Genomic DNA, 13041 nt, shown 5'->3' with positions numbered 1-13041 from the left:
AGATGTGGCCAGGGAGGAAAACGCTGTTGTGTCTGAGCATGTCGTCTGAAACACACCGATGCCTTCATGTTGCTTTTTTACTTATGCGGCTGCCTTTTCCCGCTCCCTTCCCCCAGCCTTCTCTCAGAACAGCTCAGGTCTCTCATGTCCTTGTCATTCAGTAAGCAACAAAAATAATATATAGAGATATAATATTTAGATTAAAACAAAGCATATTGCTTGTGCAACCTTTCTGATAGGATTGCAGTCAAGTCCAGTTACACAAATGTGTCTCTAGCAGTGATCAAAAAGGATTTAAAAAGTGAATTTTGAATCTCTTCTTGTAAACTCAGAGATGTGGATTCAGACGGCAATTAAATTACCACACGACCTGTTTGTCAAAAAACAGTAGGTAGGCTACTTCAGTGTAAAGTCGCTTTGAAACAATCTGTATTGTATAAAGTGCTATTGATACTTTGCACGTGACGTCAGTTGTACTGGCTGGCGGGCAAGAACGTCATTCTCTAGCAACGAAAACCAGTAAACTAATCAAGGATCTTGCCAGTTTTAATATACAAAAGTTGGTGTTTTGAGGTGTACACGACATGTCAGATAGTTGGATTGGCACTAACCGCGTTTGTTGCCCGCCAGATATCACGTGACTGCAAATTATCAATATAAATGAAGGTGACTTGACTTGTTGAATGTACACTACTGTTCAAAGTTTTTGGGGTCAGTCATTTGTTTTTCAAAGAAATTAACACTTATTCAGCAAGGGTGCATTAAACTGCTCAAAAGTGACAGTGAATACATGTACTGTATAATGTTATACAGTATTTTGTATGTTTGTTTGAAACAAAACTTAAATTACAATAAATGTAACATAACTTTCTACTTATGTTACAAACATTTAATCATTTTTTATTTTGTATCATTATAAATGTCTTAACTGTCACTCTTGATAAATGTAATGCATCCTTGCTGTAAATATATATATTTTTTTTTAAATCTTACCGAGCCTGGTAGTGAACGGTAGTGTATATAATGCATTTGTCTCTTCAATTTCACCACAGAAATAAAAGTGTAACCAGGATCAGTTTTACCCCATGCTACACTAAATATATCTGCTATAGACACATAGCACTGCACCTTGCTATTGTCATTGACATTATTTTTGATGTTTCTAATATTTCTTTTAAATCAATTTCAATCTGACATTTTGGAGGTTACGACCTGCTGTAAAAACAAATTTACATGACACTTCGAGGTGCGGTTGGGTTGCCACCTCCCACCCTGATTGGATAGATAACTAGGTGTGATTATGAATGAAAATAGGGGGTCTTGGCCTCCTCTAAACCACTTGTAATTTGAACACTAGTTCTCCTTTATGTGACAAGACTGTAAGTGCAAAAAGTCAAATTTAGCTAAATTGTCCTGCAAGTACGAGAAATACAGAAATAAAACACCGAATCGGATACAGCTTGAGTCCCTCAGGACTTTTAAACGAAGGAAAATAACCCATCTCCAGCAACATCTGGAGCAGAATAAAGTGTGTTTTATAGTGAAGCCGCATCTCCTCCTCTGTTAGTGCTTTGGTTCTGGAGAGCAACGTGATGGCAGTCCTCCAAATCACCGGCATTCATAATGAATGAGATTTGAATGGCGCGCATCTTGAGAGTAGCGCAAACTGTCATAACTCAGAGATACGGCTGAGATGTGCCAAATGGAAATGTGATGTGCCTCTGTCGTACCAGGCTCCGGGCTCCTCAGACATCTGTTGGAAATGCGATGCTTCGGGGCATTTCTGTTTTCCTCTGAATATGAGCGTGTTTGTTCATAGCATGTGTGGGCCCATAAAACATCTCTTTCTTATGTTTTTTTTCTTTCCTTTTTTGGCGGAAAAGTGTCAGAGTGAGTGAAAGGAAAGGGATGAGCACAAAGCAGCAAACAAAGAGATCGAAATGAGGCGCTTTTGAGGAAAAGCACTATTGTCTAACTTGTTGTAGCCCATCACGTTTGATTGAAACGCAGCCTCTGTGCCGCGCTCTGCACAAGAAACTTTATTGTGGATCTTACCCTCCAGCTATAGTTTCTGACTCCAGATGTTGCGGCCTGAACACGACAAGCCGATGGTGGACGCTGACATGGCGTGAGAAGCGAACAACGCTAGAATGATATTGGAAAAAACTCACAATGCGATATTTACTTTTTACGCAAAATATATATATATATTGCGATATGAAGAAATACATGAATGTTTATTTTTCAAATAAAAAAATCGAATGTTTAATAAAAATCATCACTAAATATTACTAATATTTACATCTTAATTCCAAGTTCTTTCAAACGTTAAATCATCAAACTTTTATTTTGTCAGGTTACAAATGGATGCATGCTTTGGATGAGCAATGCCAATATAGAGTCAGTAGCAAAGCTGCTTTAAGGCAGGCCTCCAAGGTTAGCAAAAAAAAAAAAAAAAGTAACGCTTCAGTACACAAGGAAGGAGACCAGAGGCTGTTTTGTTTTTTTTTTTGTTTTTTTTGAATGGATGCCAATGGAGAGAGGCTTCACTACACTGAACAAACTGCTTTAGTGGGAAAACAGCTTATCATTTAATGAATCGACAGCCTATCGGCTAATCTTCAGCATGTTTTCCATTAAACATACATTTTGGATTGATCTATTTTTAGAGTTTACTCCAAAAAAAAAAATGCTGTTTTTTAAGAGAAGTCACATACAATTTTGCGCCAGGTAGGACTCAGTTTACTTCGTTTCTCATTCATTTTGATGGTATCTGCAAACAGTGATTGACTGTCGTACAACTCTAAAAAGAAATGAACGGGCAAGGCTGTAATGTGATTGGTTATCAAAGCATGCGTGATCCAGGTCGGCTGTTATGCTTTCTCCAATGGTTGAACCACAGACCCTGGTATCTCTCAATAATAACACCATAACTGTCAGTAGCACATATATTTATTTAATTAAATCGCAGTCTGCACTAAGCCATATCACGATAGCCATTTTATTTCGATATATTGTGCAGGCCTAATCTGAACAAGTGTGCCGAGGAACATGAGGGGATGATATGTGGTGCATTGGAGGAAAATAGCCACCAGTATGGGCCGTGGGAGGGATGTGGGCAGCAAGCATTTATAACAAGGCTGGCAAACCACACACACATACATGCACGCACACACACACATACACACTAAATCTTGTCAGAGGGTAGCAACCAGAATGTTCTACGGTCCACAGAGAGAAGACAGAAAAACCCAAAAAGAGAGGGAAAAGAGAACTGTGCGGAAACAGGGTGATCAGGGATGGCAGCGCCAGGGACCCGAGCGCCCTGAGGAATGAAATGCTTGAGCGAGGAGAAAAAACAGCACCTTCGGGCTCGCAGAGGAGATTGAGAGCACATTAAGATTTCCAGAAGCATAATGGAGGCTGGCCAGCAGATGTCTGCGAGAACAAGTGTGTGTGCGTGTCCATCTGTGCATAGGTCACCGGTGGCGGGGCTAAAACATAGTGGCTAACAGCAGGGAGCATGGTCAAGGGAAGGTAGAAAAGCATTAGTGGAGCGCTAGGGCCAGAGGCAGGTGCCTGGCCCTGAAACAGATGCTGCTTGTAAGAACTTAATGTCCTCACAGAGGGGTGCTCAGCGGCACTGGGAAGGCCTATGACAGCTTATTAAAGGCCTCTGGCTGACAAGTGTTTGTAAGCTTGGCTTTCAAGGCTCCGAGCTCAGGGCTCGCGCTTCGCTGGTGCTTTGAATGCAGGAAGAGAGGCACCTCTGGCTAGACGTGTCTGAAACCCTTTTCCTCGAAATCCGGGAAGAACTAGTCCCGGTGAGGCTCGGGACACTTATGAGACGCATCAATCTCACGGAGAGGGCATTGAATCCTAGCCTGGGATCACTCACCGCGCGCACACACACCCGACTCTAAAACATGGGCAAACACACATGGTATGACTGAAGTTGCAGTGGAAGATCAATGAATATGTTGCGGAGGTAATATATGAAGCTCAGGACTCAAACACATCTGAAACACGGCACAAGCAGTGTAAAGTAAGGCACAGACGCAATATGTTGTCCATATGTTGACAATATCACATGTAAGGTGGATCTATAAATATAAATCAAGCAGGAAGGGAAAGTACTTTGTCCTGCAGATTGTATGACTGTTTTCAGCACCACTGACAGCTCCCTTCAGCTGTGGAGTTTGTCAAATCACTGATTCTTGAGCACTGCTACAAAACTAAAGAAATGGGAGTATGTGTATCAAAATAATTATTTTGGACTCATAAAAATGTGTTTTTGCCTTGCCTATAAACTCAACATTGTTAACACCGTTAGACGCAAAAAAGTGACAATTATTTATTATAAATATTGACAAGTCAAGCATTCACCTCTTGAATGAACTGAAACTACAGTATGTTTTCAATTATCCCCACAATCAAAAAATCTATCTGTCTGTCTGGCTATCTATCTATATATCTACAGTGCTTGTCAGAATTATTTGCCCCCTTGGTAAATATGATCAAAGATGGCTGTACAAAATAAATCTGCATTGTTAATCCTTTTGATATTTTATTAAAAAATTGCAAAAATCTAACCTTTCATTGAAGTAAAATAATTGAAAGTGCGGGGAAAATCACATTATGAAATAAATGTTTTTCTCCAAAACACGTTGGGAACAATTATTTTCCCCCTTTTATTAAATACTTTTTGCAACCTCCTTTTTCCAGGATAACAGCTCTGAGTCTTCTCCTATAATGCCTGATGAGTTTGGAGAACACCTGACAAGAGATCAGAGACCATTCCTCCATACAGAATCTCTCCAGATCCTTCAGATTCCCAGATCCATATTGGCGCTTTTTCTCTTATGTAATAAAATATATATTATTAAATTAGTAATCTTTTACATTAAACTCTCCCTTCTGTCAGAATAAAGTAACCTTATTAAAAGATAAAATTAATATAATATAATATATGGTTTTAGAGGATGTGAGTCATAATGTACTAATATTTTATCATAATTTTGATCAAATATAAATCAAAATAAAATAAAATGGTACATCTGTGTTAGAACATTCTAGTGATCATCTATGATTAATCACACAGTGGAAATGTTACTATTTTTAAAACTAATAACAGGTAAATTCGAACATATTTTGTTCTGTGTCTGAAGAATCAGTGATAAACACATGACGACCACAGTAACACAAAGCTGTAGCACAAACATTTGCCATAAATCATAAACAGACTCTAGTACAGAACAATACGTAGTTCAGATAAAAAGAGAAATCCAGCTACGCCTCAGCCGAAACAATGCATCGCTTCAGATTCCTGAAGTTCTCCAGCATCCGCGTTCGGAGAGAGAAGCTGTTTAGCATTAGCATATTTACATCTTTGCGAGTTGATTTCTGTCCTTGTAAAATGTAAATGAGTTTCCCCTCCGACAGTGCTGTGTCCAGATAGAGCTGCATTAGCCCAGTGTGCCGTACGCTCCAGGGTTCAAAGAGAGGGCCATGCTCCCTGATTAAATACCCAACAGTATGGGGCTGCAATCATACATTTTTGTACCGGTGCACAATTTCCCACTTATTCTCATACAATCAACGAGACCTCCTCCTGTTCCCCACAGCAGAAGCAAGAGAGACAGAAACATACAGATGGGGGTGATCAAGAGAGGGAAAAATAAATAGGAAGCAAAGACATAGAGAGACAGACAGACGGAAAAAAAGCCAGCAATAGAGAGAGCACGAGAGAGAGAGCGTGTGGCAAACAGTGTGATTAAATGATATTGCCTTGCGTTAGTTCACACAGAGGTTAGCTGCCAGGAGGCAGCAGGCTGTGATTAGCTTCATATATGTGTGTGTGTGTGTGTGTGTGAGGTAGCGCAGGGCTCGTTTAGAGTCTCTGCAGGAGCACAATGGCTTTGTGTCCTGTTTGAGGGGGGAAACAGCTCTTGCTCTCCTCACAACCATAACGAAGCTGAAGGGAGATGGAGAGGAATGAGGTGCCATTAGATGCCTCCTTATGACCCGCTCTGTCCATTTCTTCTGCATTTGAATGTCTTGTGAGGCTTATAGGATCTCCCCGCTGAAAAACACACAGCTTCGGAGCGGAGATGTGGTGCACACATGCTCCATCACCAATGCGAAGTGGCTCTTCTGCAGGTCACCTGAGTTTGAGTCCAAGTCGTGCCATTTCCAGATTCATCTTCCGTCCCGTCTGCCTGTGATCACCTTGCTACTGTTTTCGCAGGAGAAGTGATAAAAGCTCTGAATAAACTCCCAGCGTTGTCTCTACTGAATATGACTTTTCTCACTTGCTTAGAACACAAAAGTTTTTCACGTTCATGCAGTTCTAATGAGTGGGAAAATTAAGTGTTTAAACCTGATAGAGGATACAAAAGCACCATAAAAGTGGTTCCCATGAATCATCTGCTGTATACCAAGTCAAACGATTTTGTTGAGGAACAAACTTAAATTTGTTATTCACTGACCCCCATTGACCATCTACCAGATCAACTGAAAAAAATTACCTTACACAGAAAAAGGTGGAGGATTTACATTGAAAAAAAAAATTCACTCAGAAATTGATTGTAAATTTCACAAATAATTGCAAAAGAAATGCCAAGTAACACTGAAGTAAATGTGAAATTTTGAAGTAAAAAGTCTAAAATTGTATTTTCTTGTAAAATGAACTCCAATCATCTTTGTTTTATTTACATCTTTGAAAAATATATTTTTTTTTTACAGTGGAAGAAATTTATCATTTCGAGTCATGAGCTAATCATTCAGGCCAATTTTATGAACCAAATCTACTAGGGCAGAATTAATCATAAGAAAATTAATATTGCGATACTCAAATCGCAAAGGCTGTGATTTAAATTATATATATCTATAAACACATTATATATATATATATATATATATATATATATATATATATATATAATGTGTGTGTGTGTGTGTGTGTGCTGCGTAGTATATTAATATCATAAATAGTATTGTCATTTTACAGGTACAGTTAATTACATAATTTTTCTTAAATAATAGATTTCTTATTTTAGAGTAAAATATTACAATAGCAATATTTCTTATTTAGTTTAATATTGTTTATTAATAATGATAATTAAGTTGGCTTGAGAGAGCCAACTTTCTGATATTGTACTTAAACTTATTATTATTATTATTATTATTCTTCTTACTAAAAATTTATCCCCTATCTCCTCCTAGAGCTTTAACTCTACATACTCCAAACTCGGCTCAGACCTTCAGACTATTCTGACTTGAGTTGCTATATCTTTTCAGACTGATCGGACTTACGGTTTTCCTAATATTGCCGATCAAAACTCGGAAAAACTCCCATTGACTTACATTGGGGAGTTCTAAAAAATTCAAATCTAGATTCAAACTGGCCAACCGACGAAAATTCAAATCAAAATACCTTGAAGACTAATTCAAACTGCCATTCTATATAATATATAAGCCATTGAGACTCAATTAAACTAATCAACTCATCTATCTATCTACTTCAAACTATTTTAAACTTTAAACTACTTTAAACTTCAAACTAAATTAAACTTCAAACTAATATAAACTTTAAACTTCTTTAAACTTCAAACTTAAGCTTTAACTCATTTAAACTTATAAACTGTAAACTCATTTAAACTTATAAACTCAAAACTCATTTAAACTTACAAACCAAATTCAAAAACGTGTACACTTATAAACTCATCCATTTATACACTTATAAACTCTAAACTCATAAACTCTGAGTGTGTGTGTGTGTGTGTGTGTGAACCCACATACACACACACACTCTCTAAACTCATTTAAACTTAAACTCTAAACTCATTTAAACTTATAAACTCAAAACTCAAAAACTCGTAAACTAATTTAAACTTCAAACCACTTTAAACTTCGTACGTATAAAGCTCCCAGCTCCCAAGCAACTCCATAGCAACCAAACTTGAGTACCCTAGCAACCATTTTGCAAGACCTATATCTCTGTATCAGAACATTGTATAGAGATGAGGTTTGGCTCTTTTGACTCATGCTAGCAAACAGCACTTCCAACATGCTACACATGCTAGCAGTGAATAGCTACATGCTAATAGCGATTAGTTAAGTGCTAAATCATACCAAGATCATGCTAAGAACTATACAAACTCCATAGTAACCATCTGTGACAACTACCAACCACCAAGTAACACCATAGCAACCACCCAGAACACCCTAGCAACACCCTAGCAACCACCCAGAATACCCTAGCAACACCATAGCAACTACCAAAACACCCTAGCAACCACCTAGCAACATCATAGCAACCACCCAGAACACCCTAGCAACCACCTAGCAACACCATAGCAACCACCAAAACACCCTAGCAACCACCTAGCAACATCCTAGCAACCACCTGGAATACCCTAGCAACACCATAGCAACCACCCATAATACCCTAGCAACCGCCTAGCAACACCATAGCAACCACCAAAACACCCTAGTAACCGCCTAGCAACCACCCAGAATACCCTAGCAACCGCCTAGCAACACCCTAGCAACCACCCAGAACACCCTAGCAACCGCCTAGCAACACCATAGCAACCGCTAAAACACCCTAGCAACCGCCTAGCAACCACCCAGAACACCCTAGTAACCGCCTAGCAACCACCCAAAATACCTTAGCAACCGCCTAGCAACACCCTAGCAACCACCCAAAATACCCTAGCAACCGCTTAGCAACACCCTAGCAACCACCCAGAACACCCTAGCAACCACCTAGCAACCACCCAGAACACCCTAGCAACCAAACAGAATACCCTAGCAACAACCTAGCAACACCATAGCAACCACCCAGAACACCCTAGCAACCACCAAAAACACCCTAGCAACCGCCTAGCAACCACCCAGAACACCCTAGCAACTGCCTAGCAACCACCCAGAACACCTTAGCAACCCACTAGAAAACCCCCAACAACTTTTTAACTTTAAAATACTTTAAACTTTAAACTAATTTAAACATTAAACTAATTTAAACTTTAAACTAATTTAAACTTCAAACTAATTTAAACTTTAGACTAATTTAAACTTTAAACTAATTTAAGCTTCAAACTAATTTAAACTTTAGACTAATTTAAACTTTAAACTAATTTAAGCTTCAAACTAATTTTAACTTTAAACTATTTTAAACTTCTAACTAATTTAAACTTTAAACTAATTTAAACTTGAAACTACTTTAAACTCCAAACTACTTTTAACTTCTTCAAACTTTCTGGTCCAGCTTTCTCAAGCCAACTTAAAGTTTGTCTCGACGAACTTTTTAATCTAGTTATTATTAAGTTGGCTTGAGAGAGCCAACTTTCTGATATTGTACTTAAACTTATTATTATTAAGTTGGCTTGAGAGAGCCAACATATTGAAATCCTATTTAAACTTATTAAGTTGGCTTGAGAGAGCCAACATATTGAAATCCTATTTAAACTTATTATTATTATTAAGTTGGCTTGAGAGAGCCAACATATTGAAATCCTATTTAAACTTATTATTATTATTATTATTATTATTATTATTATTCCGAGACTAAAATTTCTATATGAAACTCCTCCTAGAGCTTTAACTCTACATACTCCAAACTCGGCTCAGACACTCAAACTGATCTGACTCGCGTTGCTATATCTTTTCAGACTGATCGGACTTACGGTTTTCCTAAAAATGACGATCAAAACTCGGAAAAACTCCCATTGACTTACATTGGGGAGTTCTAAAAACATTTGAATCCAAACTGCCGTTTTCACACACACAGACTCCAAAGGGCCTGACAGCCCTGCGTCTCTCCCTCTCTCTCTCCCTCAGAGGATTTATATTATCAAGCAACCAATAAGTAATGGCCTAAAATCTTCATAGCCACACCATAGCAACCAGTTTCAGCACCCTAGCAACCACTAAGAGCTCCCTAGCAACCACCCTAAACCAAAAAAAAAATTTTTTTAAATTTTTTTGTATTTTTTAACGCAATATTACACTCGTGGCCTTGCGATATTGCTCCATGCTTGTGCCTATTCGGCCATAGGCACGAGGCCGCAGGCCGAGTGCCGTACTGAAGGCACTCGTTATTAAAGATTTTAAGAACTCTATAAAAACTCCATAGTAACCATCTTTGACAACTACCAACCACCTAGTAACACCATAGCAACTACCAAAAATACCTTAGCAACCATCTTGAACACCCTAGCAACATCTAGAAATGCTCTAGTAACCACCAAATATACCCTAGCAACCACCCAGAACACCCTAGCAACTGCCTAGCAACCCCCCAGAACACCTAGCAACTGCCTAGCAACCACCCAGAACACCTAGCAAACAGCCAGAACACCCTAGCAACTGCCTAGCAACCACCCAGAACACCTAGCAACTGCCTAGCAACAACCCAGAACACCCTAGCAACCGCCTAGCAACACCATAGCAACCACCCAGAACACCCTAGCAACCGCCTAGCAACCACCCAGAATACCTTAGCAACCGCCTAGCAACACCATAGCAACCACCCAGAACACCCTAGCAACCGCCTAACAACCACCCAAAATACCCTAGCAACCGCCTAGCAACACCATAGCAACCACCCAGAACACCCTAGCAACCGCCTAGCAACCACCCAGAATACCCTATCAACCACCTAAAATACCCTAGCAACCACCTAAAATACCCTAGCAACCGCCTATCAACCACCCAAAAGACCCTAGCAACCACCCAAAATATCCTAGCAACCGCCTAGCAACCACCCAGAACACCCTAGTAACCACCCAGAACACCCTACAACCGCCTAGCAACCACCCAGAACACCCTAGCAACCACCCAAAATACCCTAGCAACCGCCTAGCAACCACCCAAAAGACCCTAGCAACCACCGAAAATATCTTAGAAACCGCCTAGCAACTACCCAAAAGACCCTAGCAACCACCCAAAATGCCCTAGCAACCGCCTAGCAACCACCCAGAATACCCTATCAACCACCTAAAATACCCTAGCAACCACCTAAAATACCCTAGCAACCGCCTATCAACCACCCAAAAGACCCTAGCAACCACCCAAAATATCCTAGCAACCGCCTAGCAACCACCCAGAACACCCTAGTAACCACCCAGAACACCCTAGCAACCGCCTAGCAACCACCCAGAACACCCTAGCAACCACCCAAAATACCCTAGCAACCGCCTAGCAACCACCCAAAAGACCCTAGCAACCACCGAAAATATCTTAGAAACCGCCTAGCAACTACCCAAAAGACCCTAGCAACCACCCAAAATACCCTAGCAACCGCCTAGCAACCACCCAGAATACCCTAGCAACCACCTAAAATACCCTAGCAACCACCTAAAATACCCTAGCAACCGCCTATAAACCACCCAAAAGACCCTAGCAACCACCCAAAATATCCTAGCAACCGCCTAGCAACCACCCAGAACACCCTAGTAACCACCCAGAACACCCTAGCAACCGCCTAGCAACCACCCAGAACACCCTAGCAACCACCCAAAACACCCTAGCAACCGCCTAGCAACCACCCAAAAGACCCTAGCAACCACCAGAAATATCCTAGCAACCGCCTAGCAACCACTCAGAATACCCTAGCAACCGCCTAGCAAAAAACTTTCTGGTCCAAACTTTCTCAAGCCAACTTAAAGTTTGTCTCGACGAACTTTCGCATCTAGTTATTATTATTATTATTATTATTCCGAGACTAAAATTTCTATATGAAACTCCTCCTAGAGCTTTAACTCTACATACTCCAAACTCGGCTCAGACACTCAAACTGATCTGACTCGCGTTGCTATATCTTTTCAGACTGATCGGACTTACGGTTTTCCTAAAAATGACGATCAAAACTCGGAAAAACTCCCATTGACTTACATTGGGGAGTTCTAAAAACATTTGAATCCAAACTGCCGTTTTCACACACACAGACTCCAAAGGGCCTGACAGCCCTGCGTCTCTCCCTCTCTCTCTCCCTCAGAGGATTTATATTATCAAGCAACCAATAAGTAATGGCCTAAAATCTTCATAGCCACACCATAGCAACCAGTTTCAGCACCCTAGCAACCACTAAGAGCTCCCTAGCAACCACCCTAAACCAAAAAAAAAATTTTTTTAAATTTTTTTGTATTTTTTAACGCAATATTACACTCGTGGCCTTGCGATATTGCTCCATGCTTGTGCCTATTCGGCCATAGGCACGAGGCCGCAGGCCGAGTGCCGTACTGAAGGCACTCGTTATTAAAGATTTTAAGAACTCTATAAAAACTCCATAGTAACCATCTTTGACAACTACCAACCACCTAGTAACACCATAGCAACTACCAAAAATACCTTAGCAACCATCTTGAACACCCTAGCAACATCTAGAAATGCTCTAGTAACCACCAAATATACCCTAGCAACCACCCAGAACACCCTAGCAACTGCCTAGCAACCCCCCAGAACACCTAGCAACTGCCTAGCAACCACCCAGAACACCTAGCAAACAGCCAGAACACCCTAGCAACTGCCTAGCAACCACCCAGAACACCTAGCAACTGCCTAGCAACAACCCAGAACACCCTAGCAACCGCCTAGCAACACCATAGCAACCACCCAGAACACCCTAGCAACCGCCTAGCAACCACCCAGAATACCTTAGCAACCGCCTAGCAACACCATAGCAACCACCCAGAACACCCTAGCAACCGCCTAACAACCACCCAAAATACCCTAGCAACCGCCTAGCAACACCATAGCAACCACCCAGAACACCCTAGCAACCGCCTAGCAACCACCCAGAATACCCTATCAACCACCTAAAATACCCTAGCAACCACCTAAAATACCCTAGCAACCGCCTATCAACCACCCAAAAGACCCTAGCAACCACCCAAAATATCCTAGCAACCGCCTAGCAACCACCCAGAACACCCTAGTAACCACCCAGAACACCCTACAACCGCCTAGCAACCACCCAGAACACCCTAGCAACCACCCAAAATACCCTAGCAACCGCCTAGCAACCACCCAAAAGAC

General features: G+C 40.7%; 1 protein-coding gene across 1 annotated transcript in view; it reads right to left on the bottom strand.

The window, feature by feature from the left end:
• The window catches only part of dpydb (dihydropyrimidine dehydrogenase b), a 146298-nt gene that overhangs the window by 30996 nt on the left and 102261 nt on the right, over nt 1–13041 (bottom strand). The gene's annotated exons all lie outside the window — the stretch shown is intronic.

This window comes from Abramis brama (genome assembly GCF_963993115.1).
Source record: "Abramis brama genome assembly, chromosome: 7".
Lineage (NCBI taxonomy): Eukaryota > Metazoa > Chordata > Actinopteri > Cypriniformes > Leuciscidae > Abramis > Abramis brama.
This window is presented reverse-complemented; position numbering and strand designations above follow the sequence as displayed.